Consider the following 13343-nt stretch of genomic DNA (forward strand, 5'->3'; position numbering starts at 1 on the left):
TCCTCTCAGGCTTTGCCTAGTTCTATTTCAGATACCATAGAATCTAAGAGTTGATAGGAACCTCAGCAGTGACTTAGTTCACTTCCTTCCACAGTCTTGAATCCCTTCTAGAATGCCCACAGCGTATCATCAGCCAGCCTCTGATTTAAGCCCTCCAGGGATGGGGGTACTTTACCCTTCTCCACCTCCTAAGCTTTTCCCCTATTCTTCACCCCCCATTCCCCTTTTAACAGCTCCAATTTTGTCTAAGGTTGAGAGCCCATATTTATATTTAGCGACTAGCTATCTTTAAAGTGTCCAAAATGCTTCATAGATATTGAGTTTTTTCTTACAACCACCCTGGTAGGGAAGTCCTATTATTACCCTCATTTTACAGATGAAGAAATTTGAGGCAGGCAGCAGTTAAATGACTTGGCCAGATTCACACAGCTGGTAAGCATCTTTGCACTCAGGTCTTTTTGACTCCAGGTGCTATGATAACCCGAATACAGATAACCTGTGGTATATCTATGGCAACTCCACACCCTCAATTTTCTGGTCCCATTTAAAGCACAGAAACAGATCCTTTTACCAAGGCTTTCCAGAAGGGATAGCCATCGTCACAACTTCTATCCTAGTTTAGGATTTGGAAAATATGGTCACCATAAGAATATCTAAATGGTGTAACAATGAGCTGCTCTCTAGTGGTTTATGTTAAGAGAAAGAAATCCTAAAACAAACCAAAATATCAACAAAAAACCAAATCTTTTATTAAAAAAAAAACCTTATGTGATATTTTAGGCTAACTAATCAACTCAGTGAACTGACAGCCACTTTTTCTGACCTCCGTGGCAGAAATCAAAACCCACCCAGCTACCCTTTTCTGTAGACTGGAAGCACATCTGCATTTGAACAAAACCCCTACCAAACCAAGCCCCTTTAGGAGGGGGCAGGAAGGTAGGTCAGAGGGGAGAGGTGAAGGCTGGGGGATCCTTCCAGCTCAACCACTGGCTGGGGAGACAGTTCACAACTGAGAGTGAGAAGTAAGCAAGGAAGAGAAAACGGCCGAGCTTATTAACAAGAGCTCACTTTTGTCCCCTGGGGACCCAACAGGCAGAAGGGGATGGGAACAACTCTGGCAGCCAGCCAGAGAACCAGGGCTCATTGTAAACAGTTGAAGGCATCCTCATAGTGCCCCGTTCCTAGGGAGCTCTGAGGCTTTGCTCTGGAAGTTTTCAAAGCAGCAGCAGTCTAGGAGACGACCAGAAGAGAGAGGGGGGTACGTGTGGGGGAGTGCCTGGACGCTTTTATTTATTGATTTTTTTTTTTTTTGGTTCGGTGGGTTAATGGATTTTTAGGACAAAGGAAACTAAAACCAAGCTGACCAGAAAGACTGGAATTTCAGCTCTCCCTCTCTCTCTCCTTCACTGGATCTTCCCCTCACCCCTCAAAACCCTTTTAGACCAGAGATTACTGGGTCAGTGACTCTTATTATCCCTCCTGCTCCAAGATCATCTTGCCTTTTAACATTGAAAGGAATATCACTACCTGTAAGTATCTTCTTTCTGTCCCCCATTTTGGATGGAGTATGAGTGTTATGTTAACGGAATGCCATAGAGTATATCCTTGTAGGATAATTAACTCTGGTCAGCAGTGCATGAAATGTGCAGAGTTTGGCTGGTGAAAGTTTAATTCTAACCTAAATGGGAAAGGGGGGCAACTTGAATGTTAACTGGTGGTCTCTTTGACATTCCTCAGTTGAAAAATTGAGTATTCAAGGTTCCATTTTGCTGATATATTTTTTCAAATGTTCCCAAATGCTGCGATTTATTACTTGTCTAAGATTTATGACATTCTCCAGTTTCCATTCCATGGCACACATCAGTGCAATGTCTGTTTTGGTATTTTGTCCTCCAAAATTCAGATGTGTGTTCCTGGTTCCTTTTGAACTAAGAGAGTGTGACAAAGGCTGGGGGAATTAGAAAAGAAAAATAAAGAAAATTCATTTAATCTTCTAATGAGAAGGGAAAAAAACTCCACGACATTTAGATGACCATTTATAGACACTTTTGTCTTGGTGACATATTTATACTATTTTGTTTTCATCATGATTTTGTCTGAGTGAGGTAGAGCTGAGAGAACCCAGCTTACAAAATTTTTTTTAAAAAAAATCTATTTGTAAGCTAAAGCCTCTTTTTATTTTGACTTCACACAGATACTTTGGAGATGATAAATTACCTTGGCCATTTTTATCACAGACATTTTCAGGACTTTGTATTTTCAGTCCTAGATCTCTTGCCTCTTAGTGCTATGATGTTGTAAAAGCTTTCCAGTATGAATCACATAGCTTTAGGGGAGAATTTCCTAAGGGATGTTGGTATTTATGGCTTGAGTTATCTTTCTGAAGAGATTAACCTCTTTTGAATGTCTGGGGCATGCCAGATGAATGTGTTGGCCCAGATGTAGAAACTTTGGGATGTAGATGCTGCAAGTCTGGGTTAATGTGTGGTGGGTAGAAGATTTCCCTTCAGAATCTGGTTACTTCAACATTTTAAAAAATGCTTTATAAAAATGCCATCAATATACCAATAGTGGGAAAAAATCTCCCTTCCTCTCCTTTTCTCTCACCCTCCCACCCCAATCATTATCCTTTGCAATTAAATTCACATTGTTACTTAACTAATATTAAACCTCAGAGTCAAAATAATGAACTTGGTGTCAAACTGATGGATGGAAATGAATTGCCTGCAACATAATCTTACAAGAGCACCTGGCAAATGAGGGAAATTGTATATAGCATTCAAATTACTTTTCCTTCCTCATTTTTGGGAATAAGCAACATATTTAGAGGAAGAAGATGTGGGTTCCAATACCAACTCTGTTTCAAAATGTCTGCATTATTATGAAAATAATTATGACTTCATGAATTCCCTGAAAGGTTCTCAGGAACCCCCAGGGATCTTTGAACCACAATTTGAGAACCTCTGGAATAGACAATCTATAAGGTCCTTTCCATCTCTAAGTCTTTTAGTTGTACGCCATCTATCTCTCTTTCTGTCTCTCATTTTTGCCTTTCCATCATGTAGATGAATAACAGAAGTGAGACCATGCCCTTCTACTTCAAGAACTTGGTTGGGTTGTCTCACATCGGGGATTCACCCCTTTGTCAAGGGCCAAGCTTGCTCTGCCTGGGAGCAGACTCAGGCTTCTGGGATTCCTTGCCCAAAGAGTGTTAGAATATCTGTTGTGAAGAAGGGAAGGAAAAAGAAAAGGGGCATAGGGGGCTCCTACTAGGTGCCAGACACTGAATTAAGTGCTTTTACAAATATCTTATTTGGTCCTTACAACAACCCTGTAAGGTAGGTGCTATTATTATCCCCATTTCACAGTGGAAAAAAGGGAAACAAACAGAGGTTAAGTGACTTACCCAGGGTCACACAGCTAGAAGGTATCTAAGGTTGGATTTGAACTTGGGTCTTCCTGACTCCAGGCCCAGCGCTCTATGCATTGCACTATATTCTTTGGATTTTCATATCATTGTTCAGACATCTCCTGGAGTTGATCTTGGATTGTCAGTCCCTGAGGTACAGGAGGTGCTTGGTCATCCTATTGTATTCAACTTTTCATTAGACCACCCATGAAAATAGGAACTGCATCCCCCTCCCCCTTTCTTCTCTCTCCCCACCCCACATTATGGCCTGGTTGCTCTAGTATTTACAGGTTTGATACTAGAGGACTTTCCTAGCACACAAATGCTTTAGAGGTGTGTATGGGGATGGGGAGTGAGAGGGGTGGGTGTGTGTAGGTTGGGGATGATGGTTGTTGCTGAGTGTTTGGGGGAAACTCTTCAGATTTAGCCCATTGTTGCTCTTCAGATTTTCCCTGCACAGTATTTTGTTCCTCTTTCTCCCCAAAGGATGACTGATAACAACACAATGAGTGGTTGGGCAGATGTTAACTTTCTAAGGTGCATAATGTTTCGATATTAGGTTTGGTTTTGTCTTTGTAGGATTCATCTGAATGATCATACATTTTGATCTGCAAAGGACCTGAATGAGCCTACAATCCATTTCTCCCTCTTCATTTTACAGTTAAGGAAACAAAGGTCCAGAGAGACTCAGTCACTTATTCAAGGTCATACAGGTTTGCAAATCTGGTCTCAGACACTTACTAGCTAGGGGACCCTGGGCAAGTCATTTAAATCTGCCTCAGTTTCCTCATTTGTAAAATGAGCTGGAAAAGGAAATGGCAAATCAGTCCAGTATCTTTACCAAGAAAACCCCAAAATGGAGTCACGAAGTTGGACACAACTGAAACAACACAACACATCCCAATAAGAGTTTATAGCTCTAATCTGTCAGATTTTCCATAAATGAAGTCTCCAGTTATCTTAAAATCATAGGATTATGGAATTTTGGAACTGGATCTCAGAAATCATCTACTCTAATCCTTTCATCTTATCTTTCAGCCAATCAATAAGTTTTTTTTTTTTTTTAAATTAAATGCTTACTATGGGTCAGGCACTTAATATGCTAGGCTCTGGTAGGTGCAAAGATAAAACTGAGATAATCCCTAATCTCAAGAAGTTTGCATACGAAACAAGGAAAATGAATTTCAAATAGGTTGATTTGCTTAAACTTAACTAGTTAGGTAACAATAATAATTTGTCTTTCTAGAATACTTTGCTATTTACTAAGTACTTTCCTCACAACAATCTTGTGAGATCATACAAGGGTTATTACCCCCATGTAGGTTTAGTGATATTAAGTGACTTGTGTATAGTTGTAAGAAATGGAAAAGCTGACATTTGGACTCAGATCTCACAGCCCTAAGACCAGTGATCTTTTTTTTAACTCTACTGCGTAAACTGAGAGCAAGTTATTGTATTCTGTCTAGAGACGAAAAGACTATCTGCACCTTAGAAAAGTCTGGGATTTAATTAAGTTTTTCTCCTTCCTTTGTTGGGGGAGATGATATCACTAGATTTTATTTTCACTTTTGTCTCTTTCTTTTTATAGATTTGATGTAAGGAATATCTTGAGCAATGGATAATACTTTTAATGAGTGATTAGATTAAAATTAAATTAAATTAAAAAGATTCTCAGATATTTGAAGAATTCAGGGGAGGATAGAGACTGTGCATTCCATGGAAAGAGTGTTGGATTTGAAGTTAGAGGACCTGAATTCCAATCTTGCCTCTTTGACTTTCTAGCTGTGTGACCTAGGACAAGTCACTTGGCAATCTCTTTGGGAATCAGTTTCCTCATCTACAAAACGTCTTTGGAGTAAGATGGCCACTAATGTCCCTTCTACCTCTAAACCTGTAGTCTCACCAAGGAATTGTCCTAAATCCTTAAAACCTTTCAGGAGCATCCTGTCAGATCTGCCATCTAGGGCTGGTATTTGACCAGGTAAGCCAATTGCTGGAAGGAATCAATGACCAAGTAGAAGTAAAATCAGATTTGGGTTAAGCTCTTATCTATACTGTAGGGCAAACTAGAGAAGGATTGGAGGAGAAGGTGTGGCAATGGCAAGGCGGTTGCTCTTACTGATATGTTGTGTGTATTTTTAGTTGTGACTTGGAGAAAAAAGTGTATGGTAGTAGTAATTCCCTATTCTGTTTAGAATCAGACAACCTAGATATTAATCTCAACATTACCAGTTACTGTCATTGTGAAGGTGGAAAAGTCATTTAATACTTCTGGGCCTCAGTTTCCTCATCTATGAAATGGGCATGTTGAACTGTACGATCTGTAAGATTATCTTTGAGCTTGAAATTCATGATTCTGTGGATGATTCTGTGGTCTTGGTCACTGTGTGTAGTCAGAAGCTTGTTTTGTTAGGGGGCCTCAAAGGTGCTATTTATAGTCAGTCATTTTTTATTTGCATAATAGAATGGTTAGAATAGATGATGTTTAAGTTTCCTTCCAGCTTTAACGTACAACCACGAAATACTAAGGCAGTCTACTTGAATGCTTCCCTGACAAGGTATTTTTTTGTTGTTATTGAGTCATTTTTCAATTTAGTCTGACTTTTCATAACCCTCTTTGGGGCTTTCTTGTCAAAGATTCTGAGTAGTTTTCCATTTCCTTCTCCAGCTAATTTTGCCATAAGGAAACTGAGGCAAACAGGATTAAATAGCTTATCTAGGGTCACTTAGCTAGTAAATGTCTGGGAGCAGATTTGAACGCAGAAAAATAAGTCTTTCTGACTCCAGGCTTGGTCCTCTATCCACTGTGTGACCTAGCTACCCTGGAAGAGTATCTACTTATATTGAAATGCAACCAGTATTCCATAGAATAATAAACTATTATGGCTGGAAGCAACCTTAGAGTCCACCTAGTGCAGAGATGTCACACATGCTGCTGCCACACTGTTGAGTGCAGCCTGGACCAGGTTAAAATGTAAGTGGGAAATACTTATCAAAATAAAGATACAAGAAAACAAAAATAATATTTTAGTTTAAAATGAAGTCATCATGGGTCTGCCGAGATCCTTGGGTCCGGTTTAGTAGACCTTGTCTGTATTCAAGTTTGAAGCCTCTGATCTAGTGCAGTATCATTTTATAGACAGGTCCAGAAAGGGGATATGAACTTTTCTAACTAATGAGCAGCATGGCCAGTATTAAAGCCCAGGTGTCCTCTGGTGCCTGCTGCAGTCCTCTTTCCACTCTGTCTTGCTACCTCTCAGATTTCCAGGTGAGAAGAAAAGAGGGAAAAGAAAGTAATGTGACTTTCTCACAGTTTGGCGGTGACCTGGAAAGAGCAGAGGGAGCCTCAGATTCAGGCGTGCACCAGTCAGCAGACTGTTCTCACTTGAATCTTCTTCCCAGCCTATGTGGAACTAAAGCTTGGCTCCCAGTTTCGGAAGGGATTAGTAAGGAGAGATGAAGAATAATGTGAAAATTGCTCTGTGCCTGACTCTTCAGAAGCTGGCCCTTTCAGACAGATGTGCAGAAGCAGAACATTTCATTTCCCCTGATATTCTGCTTGAAATTTGTAACAAGTGCCCCAACAATATTACTACCTCCATGATGCCTTAAGGTCTGTGGTTCACATATCATTTCTATCATAATAACTCTCTAAGGCCAAGGTAGCAAAAGTATTATTAACCCCATTTTACACATGAAAAGTTGAGGTTCAGGGAAATAGGTGATTTATTTGTCTAAATACAGCTGATCAGTATCAGAGTTAGGATTTGAAGCTATGTCTTAAGTCAGCCTTGAATATGTTGGTTTTTTCCCCATTATAGCAAGCAGTCTTTGCAAAACAATACAGTGGGGGGGCGGGGGGGAGGAAGAAGAGGTATTACTATCTGCTTTGTGTTTGCACTCTAAGGATGGTGGGACTTTCCTATCTGACTTGCAGATGAAATATTCAGTATATATTGTTTTCCCCATCCGAATGGGAGCTGCTAGAAATCAGGGGATGTCTTGTTTTTCTAATTGTATCCCCAGTGCTTTGCATATAAATAAATTTTAATAAATGCAATATTATTCATTCATTAACAGCATAAGAGTAACATAGTACAATGCAAGAAAGCTTGGAGTGAAGAGTGACCTGTGTTCAAATCCTGTCATTGATACCTACTAGCTGTGCGATACTGGGTGCTTAATCCCTTTGGATCTCAGTTTCCTCATTTGCCAGATGGGAAGAAAAATCAGTATTTATTAAGTGCTTAGTAAGTGTCAGATATTGTATTAAGCCCTAGGGAGATAGAAAAAAGGGAAAAGACAGTCCCTGACTTCAAGGAGTTTATGATCCAATGTGTGAAACAACTTTGAAATAAATATATACAAGGCAAGCTATATCTAGCATAAATAATATTACCTATAGACCTACTTGACAAGGTCATAAGGCTCCAAAGAGAAAATGTGTGTAAAGTGTTATGGAAATTATTAATTATATTCTGAGAGCTCAGGACCCGTTCTGTTATCATCGGTACAAACGCTTTAGCAATCACCAAGAGAGGGGCAGAGAGTACCTGAGATTTTATCTGGTAACTGAAAATTTTCAGATAGGATTATTGTCCAGTCCTGCCTGACTCTTCTGATCTCATTAAGGGTTTTCTTGGCAAAGATACTGGAGTGGTGTACCATTTCCTTCTCCAGCTCATTTTATAGATGAGGAAACTGAGGCAAACAGGGTTAAGAGATTTGCTTAACTATTAGGTGTCTGAGGACAGATTTGAACTCAGGAAGATGAATCTTCCTGACTCCAGGCCCAGTGCTCTATCCACTGTGCCACCTAGCTGCCCCTCATATGAAATTAGTAGGTTATAAAGTCCTTAAGAAGACCACATAGTGTCCTATTTATTTTTATCTTTGTTCTGCTACGGTAGTCCAGGACTTTACTTATAGCAGATGTTTAGCAATTATTTTTTCAATTAATTAACTGATAACAATGTTAGAATTTGAGTTATAGAGTCAATTTGATTAGTCTCCCACTCTCAAAGCAGCACTTTTGTGGACAGCATCTCAGGCAGATGGTGAATCACTTGGCCTTTGCTTGACTATTGACCACACTGGGAAGCTCATGCCCTATTCCCTGGTTTTCAGCTCTGGTTGTTAGCCCTTTCTTATACTGACTTGATGTCTTTGGAAATTCTACCTGTTGTTCTGAGTTCTGCCCTTTGGAGAAATACAAAATTAATCTATTTTCTTTTCTTGATGATAAAACCTTTTAAATATCTGAAAATACTCATGTCATACTGAAGGAAGGTGTCAAGAAGTCTTCTGTTCTCCTTGCTTAATATTTTCATTTCATTAATTGCTCCTAATAGGATGTGGTTTCCAGATCCCTCTCCATCTTTGTAGCTCTCCTCTGGAAGCAATCCAGTTTCATAAAGGCCCTCATAAAATAGTGGCCAGACCAATGTCAGTATTTCAGATAAGAATGGACCAGCAGAGAGGGGGATTAACATTTCCTTTGATCTAGATTTCATAATTCTGTTAATTCAACCTAAAATTGCATTAGCTCTTTAAGCACCAAACTAACTATGCTGTTCAGCCATAATAGGGTTGTTATTAAGGAAATTCCCAGACCTTTTGCCATTTAAACTGCTGCCAAGTTAGATCTCCTTCATCCCGTACTTGTGTTATTAAAAAAAATTCTAAATACAAGACTTTGCGTTTATTCCTAAAAAAAAAAAATTTGAATCTTGGTCATGTGTAAGTGATCCCTTTCAGCTTTATGTCATCTATGAATTTGTAAGTATGTCTTGTATGTATTTATCCAAGTCATTGAAAAAATGCTGCAAAGGATGGGACTAGAGAGCCCTGTGGCATACTATTGGCTACCTCAACTGGAAGGAAAACTAACTGTCCTTAACACTCCTTTTGGGGAGAAAAATGGTCTCTGTCCTCTGAAACCACTCTGCACTCCTGGAGCTGGGTTTTCTCTTTATCTTACCCAGACTTTCCTTACTTCCTAATTGTCTCCAGACAATCACTCATTGCCCCTCCAGCTCCTGCTTTCTAGCTCCCTCTTGTGTATTTTCTTCTATTAGAGTATAAGATACTTGAGGGCAGAGATTGCTGTCTGTTGGTATTTATACTTCCATTGTTTAGCTCAAACCCTTCTACTGTAGCATTAACAAATGCTTTGTAAGTTATAAATCCATCTACCATACAACCATCTAGCATCTGTCTATCTATCTATCTATCTACCTATCTATCTATCTATCTATCTATCTATCCATCCATCCATCCATCCATCCATCCATCCATCCATCCATCCATCCATCAGCTATCATCTGTCCATCTATCTATCATGTTATATCTACAAAACAATGCCTTATTCTGTAACAAGTAAAATCAGAAGAAGACTTATGGACTATCACTCAATCAATAAACATTTATTAAACTCCTACTATGTGCCAGGCTAAGCAGGGGAGGTACAAAAAAAGCAAAACAGACCCCCCCCCCCCAAGGAGTTCACAGATGAAGGGGAGGGGGAGACAATAAGCAAACAGATATGCACAAATAAGCTTTATACAGGATAAATAGGAAACAACTAAGAGAGAGAAGGCACTAGAATGAAGAAGCGTTGGGAATGGCTTACTGCAGAAGATGGGATTTTAGCTGGGACTTAAAGGAAGTCGGGAAAGTCAGTAGGTAGAGTTGAGGAGGAGGGCATCCTAGGCATGGAAGACAGCTAGAGAAAATAACCATAGCAAAGAGATGGAGCATCTTGGCTGGGAAACATCAACAGAGACTAGTGTCAGTGGATCAAAGAATACATGGTGGAGAATAAGATATAAGAAGACTGGAAAGGTAGGAGGGGGGATATGTTATGGAGGGCTTTGAATGCCAAATAGAATATTTTGTATTTGATCCTAGAGGTGATAAGGAACTGTTGGAGTTTATCAAATAGGGGACTGGGAATAGAAGGTGGTGGCATAGTTGGACATGCACTTTAAGAAAATCACTTTTAATGGTTGAATAGAGGATGGATTGGAGTGGGGAGAGACTTGAGGCAGGCAGATCCACTGGCAGGCTGCAGCAGTAGTCATCGTGTAAAGGCGATGAGGGCCTCTACCATAGTGTTGGTAGAGGAGAGAAGGAAGTATATTTGAGAGATATTGCAAAAGTGAAATTGATAAGCCTTGGCAATAAATTGGATATGTGGGGATGAGAGAGAGTGAGGAGTGAAGGATGGCTCCTACTATAAAAAGAGGATGAAGTCATGAGACCAGAGGTCACAATAAAGAGGAAAAGTCAACAAAGTAGATGTGAAGGAATAGGAGGATGGAAATATTATGAGGAAAGTAAGGAAAATCAAAGCTCAGGATCTTACAGATGGAGCACTTTCAAGTGACTGACAATATCTAAGATTACATCCTAAGATGTATAGCAGAAGTAAGAGTGTAGATGGAGGTTATTGAAACTTGAAAATGTTGAGGAATTTGAAGCCATGTGGACAGAAAACTCATCAATATTGGTGTTGAAGTTACTGAAGATGATAGCGAGAGAAGACTTGAAGATAAATGGAAGCCATGTACTGGTCACTGAGAATCATGGAAATGATTTCCAGATATACAGACAATGGCAGTGACATCGTGGAGAGGGTGGTACAGATAGATAGTAGGAACTTAAAAAAGTGAGATCAAATGAAAATGTGTGGGTATGTGTGTATTTGCAAACCTTAAAAGAGTGAAATAATTTCAGTTATTATGTTAGTTATTAAAAACAGGCTTTATTGAGTGATGATGTGAGAATAATGCTCTTTATTTTTTTCTTTTTTTAAATTTATTTATTTAACTTTAAACATTCATTTTCACAAAATTTTGGGTTCCAAATTTTCTCCTCATTTCTCCCCTCCCCCACCCCTAAACACCAAGCATTCTAATTGCCCCTGTCACCAATCTGCCCTCTCTTCTATCATCCCTCCCTTCCCTTGTCCCTATCTTCTCTTTTGTCCTGTAGGGCCAGATAACTTTCTATACCCCATTGCCTATATTTCTTATTTCCTAGTAGCAAGAACAGTTGTTCCTAAAACTTTGAGTTCCAACTTCTCTTCCTCCCTCCCTCCCCACTCATTCCCTTTGGGAAAGCAAGCAATTCAATAAAGGCCATATCTGTGCAGTTTTGCGATTGACTTCCATAATAGTCCTGTTGTATAAGACTAACTATATTTCCCTCCATCCTATCCTGCCCCCCATTGCTTCTATTCTCTCTTTTGATCCTGTCCCTCCCCAAGAGTGTTGACTTCAAATTGCTCCCCCCTCCCTGTGCCCTCCCTTCCATCATCCCCCCCACCCTGCTTATCCCCTTCACCCCCACTTTCCTGTATTGTAAGATAGGTTTTCATACCAAAATGAGTGTGCATTTTATTCCTTGCTTTAGTCGAATGTGATGAGAGTAAACTTCATGTTTTTCTCTCACCTCCCCTCTTTTTCCCTCCACTAACAAGTGTTTTGCTTGCCTCTTTTATGAGAGATAATTTTCCGCATTCCATTTCTCCCTTTCTCCTCCCAATATATTTCTCTCTCACCACTTAATTTCATTATTTTAAGATATGATCCCATCCTATTCAATTCACTCTGTGCTCTTTGTGTGTGTGTGTGTGTGTGTGTGTGTGTGTGTGTATGTGTGTGTAATCCCACCAACTACTCAGATACTGAAAAGTTTCAAGAGTTACAAATATTATCTTTCCATGTAGGAATGTAAACAGTTCAACTTTAGTAAATCCCTTATGACTTCTCTTTGCTGTTTACCTTTTCATGCTTCTCTTCATTCTTGTGTTTGAAAGTCAAATTTTCTTTTCAGCTCTGGTCTTTTCATCAAGAAAATTTGAAAATCCTCTATTTCATTGAAAGACCATTTTTTCCCTTGAAGTATTATACTCAGTTTTGCTGGGTAGGTGATTCTTGGTTTTAGTCCTAGTTCCTTTGACTTCTGGAATATGATATTCCACGCCCTTCGATCCCTTACTGTAGAAGCTGTTAAATCTTGTGTTATCCTGATTGTATTTCCACAATACTTGAATTGTTTCTTTCTAGCTGCTTGCAATATTTTCCCCTTGACCAGGGAACTCTGGAATTTGGCCACAATGTTCCTAGGAGTTTCTCTTTTTTGGATCTCTTTCAGGAGGTGATCTGTGGATTCCTTGAATACTTATTTTGCCCTCTGGTTCTAGAATCTCAGGGCAGTTTTCCTTGATCATTTCATGAAAGATGATGTCTAGGCTCTTTTTTTGATCATGGCTTTCAGGTAGGCCCATAATTTTTAAATTGTCTCTCCTGGATCTATTTTCCAGGTCAGTTGTTTTTCCAATGAGATATTTCACATTATCTTCCATTTTTTCATTCTTTTGGTTTTGTTTTGTGATTTCTTGGTTTCTCATAAAGTCATTAGCCTCCATCTGTTCCATTCTAATTTTGAAAGAACTATTTTCTTCAGTGAGCTTTTGAATCTCCTTTTCCATTTAGCTAATTCTGCTTTTGAAAGCATTCTTCTCCTCATTGGGTTTTTGAACCTCTTTTGCCAATTGAGTTAGCCTATTTTTCAAGGTGTTATTTTCTTCAGCATTTTTTTGGGTCTCCTTTAGCAAGGTGTGGACCTGCTTTTGATGCTTTTCTTGCATCTCTCTCATTTCTCTTCCCAGTTTTTCCTCCACCTCTCTAACTTGATTTTCAAAATCCTTTTTGAGCTCTTCTATGGCCTGAGCCCATTGAATATTTATTCTGGATGTTTGGGATACAGAAGCCTTGACTTCTGTGTCTTTCCCTGATGGTAAGCCTTGTTCTTTCTCATCCAAAAGGAAGGGAGGAGATATCTGGTCACCAAGAAAGTAGCCTTCTATGGTTTTATTTTTTTTCCCCTTTTCTGGGCATTTTCCCAGCCAGTGACTTGACATCTGAGT

At 39.4% G+C, this 13343-nt stretch overlaps 1 protein-coding gene across 9 annotated transcripts in view; it reads left to right on the forward strand.

The window, feature by feature from the left end:
* The first annotated feature begins 958 nt into the window (after window positions 1-958).
* The window catches only part of FREM1 (FRAS1 related extracellular matrix 1), a 168609-nt gene continuing 156224 nt past the window's right edge, over window positions 959-13343 (forward strand). For 2 of the 9 annotated variants that reach the window (XM_072656200.1, XM_072656209.1), the window contains exon 1: window positions 964-1529. The gene's annotated coding sequence lies outside the window, so the exon portion shown is untranslated. Of the gene's footprint in view, window positions 1530-13343 lie in introns of all 9 variants that reach the window. The other 7 variants (XM_072656175.1, XM_072656194.1, XM_072656165.1 and 4 more) reach the window with 4 other exon arrangements.

The sequence above is a fragment of the Notamacropus eugenii genome, chromosome 1 (assembly GCF_028372415.1).
Source record: "Notamacropus eugenii isolate mMacEug1 chromosome 1, mMacEug1.pri_v2, whole genome shotgun sequence".
Classification (NCBI taxonomy): domain Eukaryota; kingdom Metazoa; phylum Chordata; class Mammalia; order Diprotodontia; family Macropodidae; genus Notamacropus; species Notamacropus eugenii.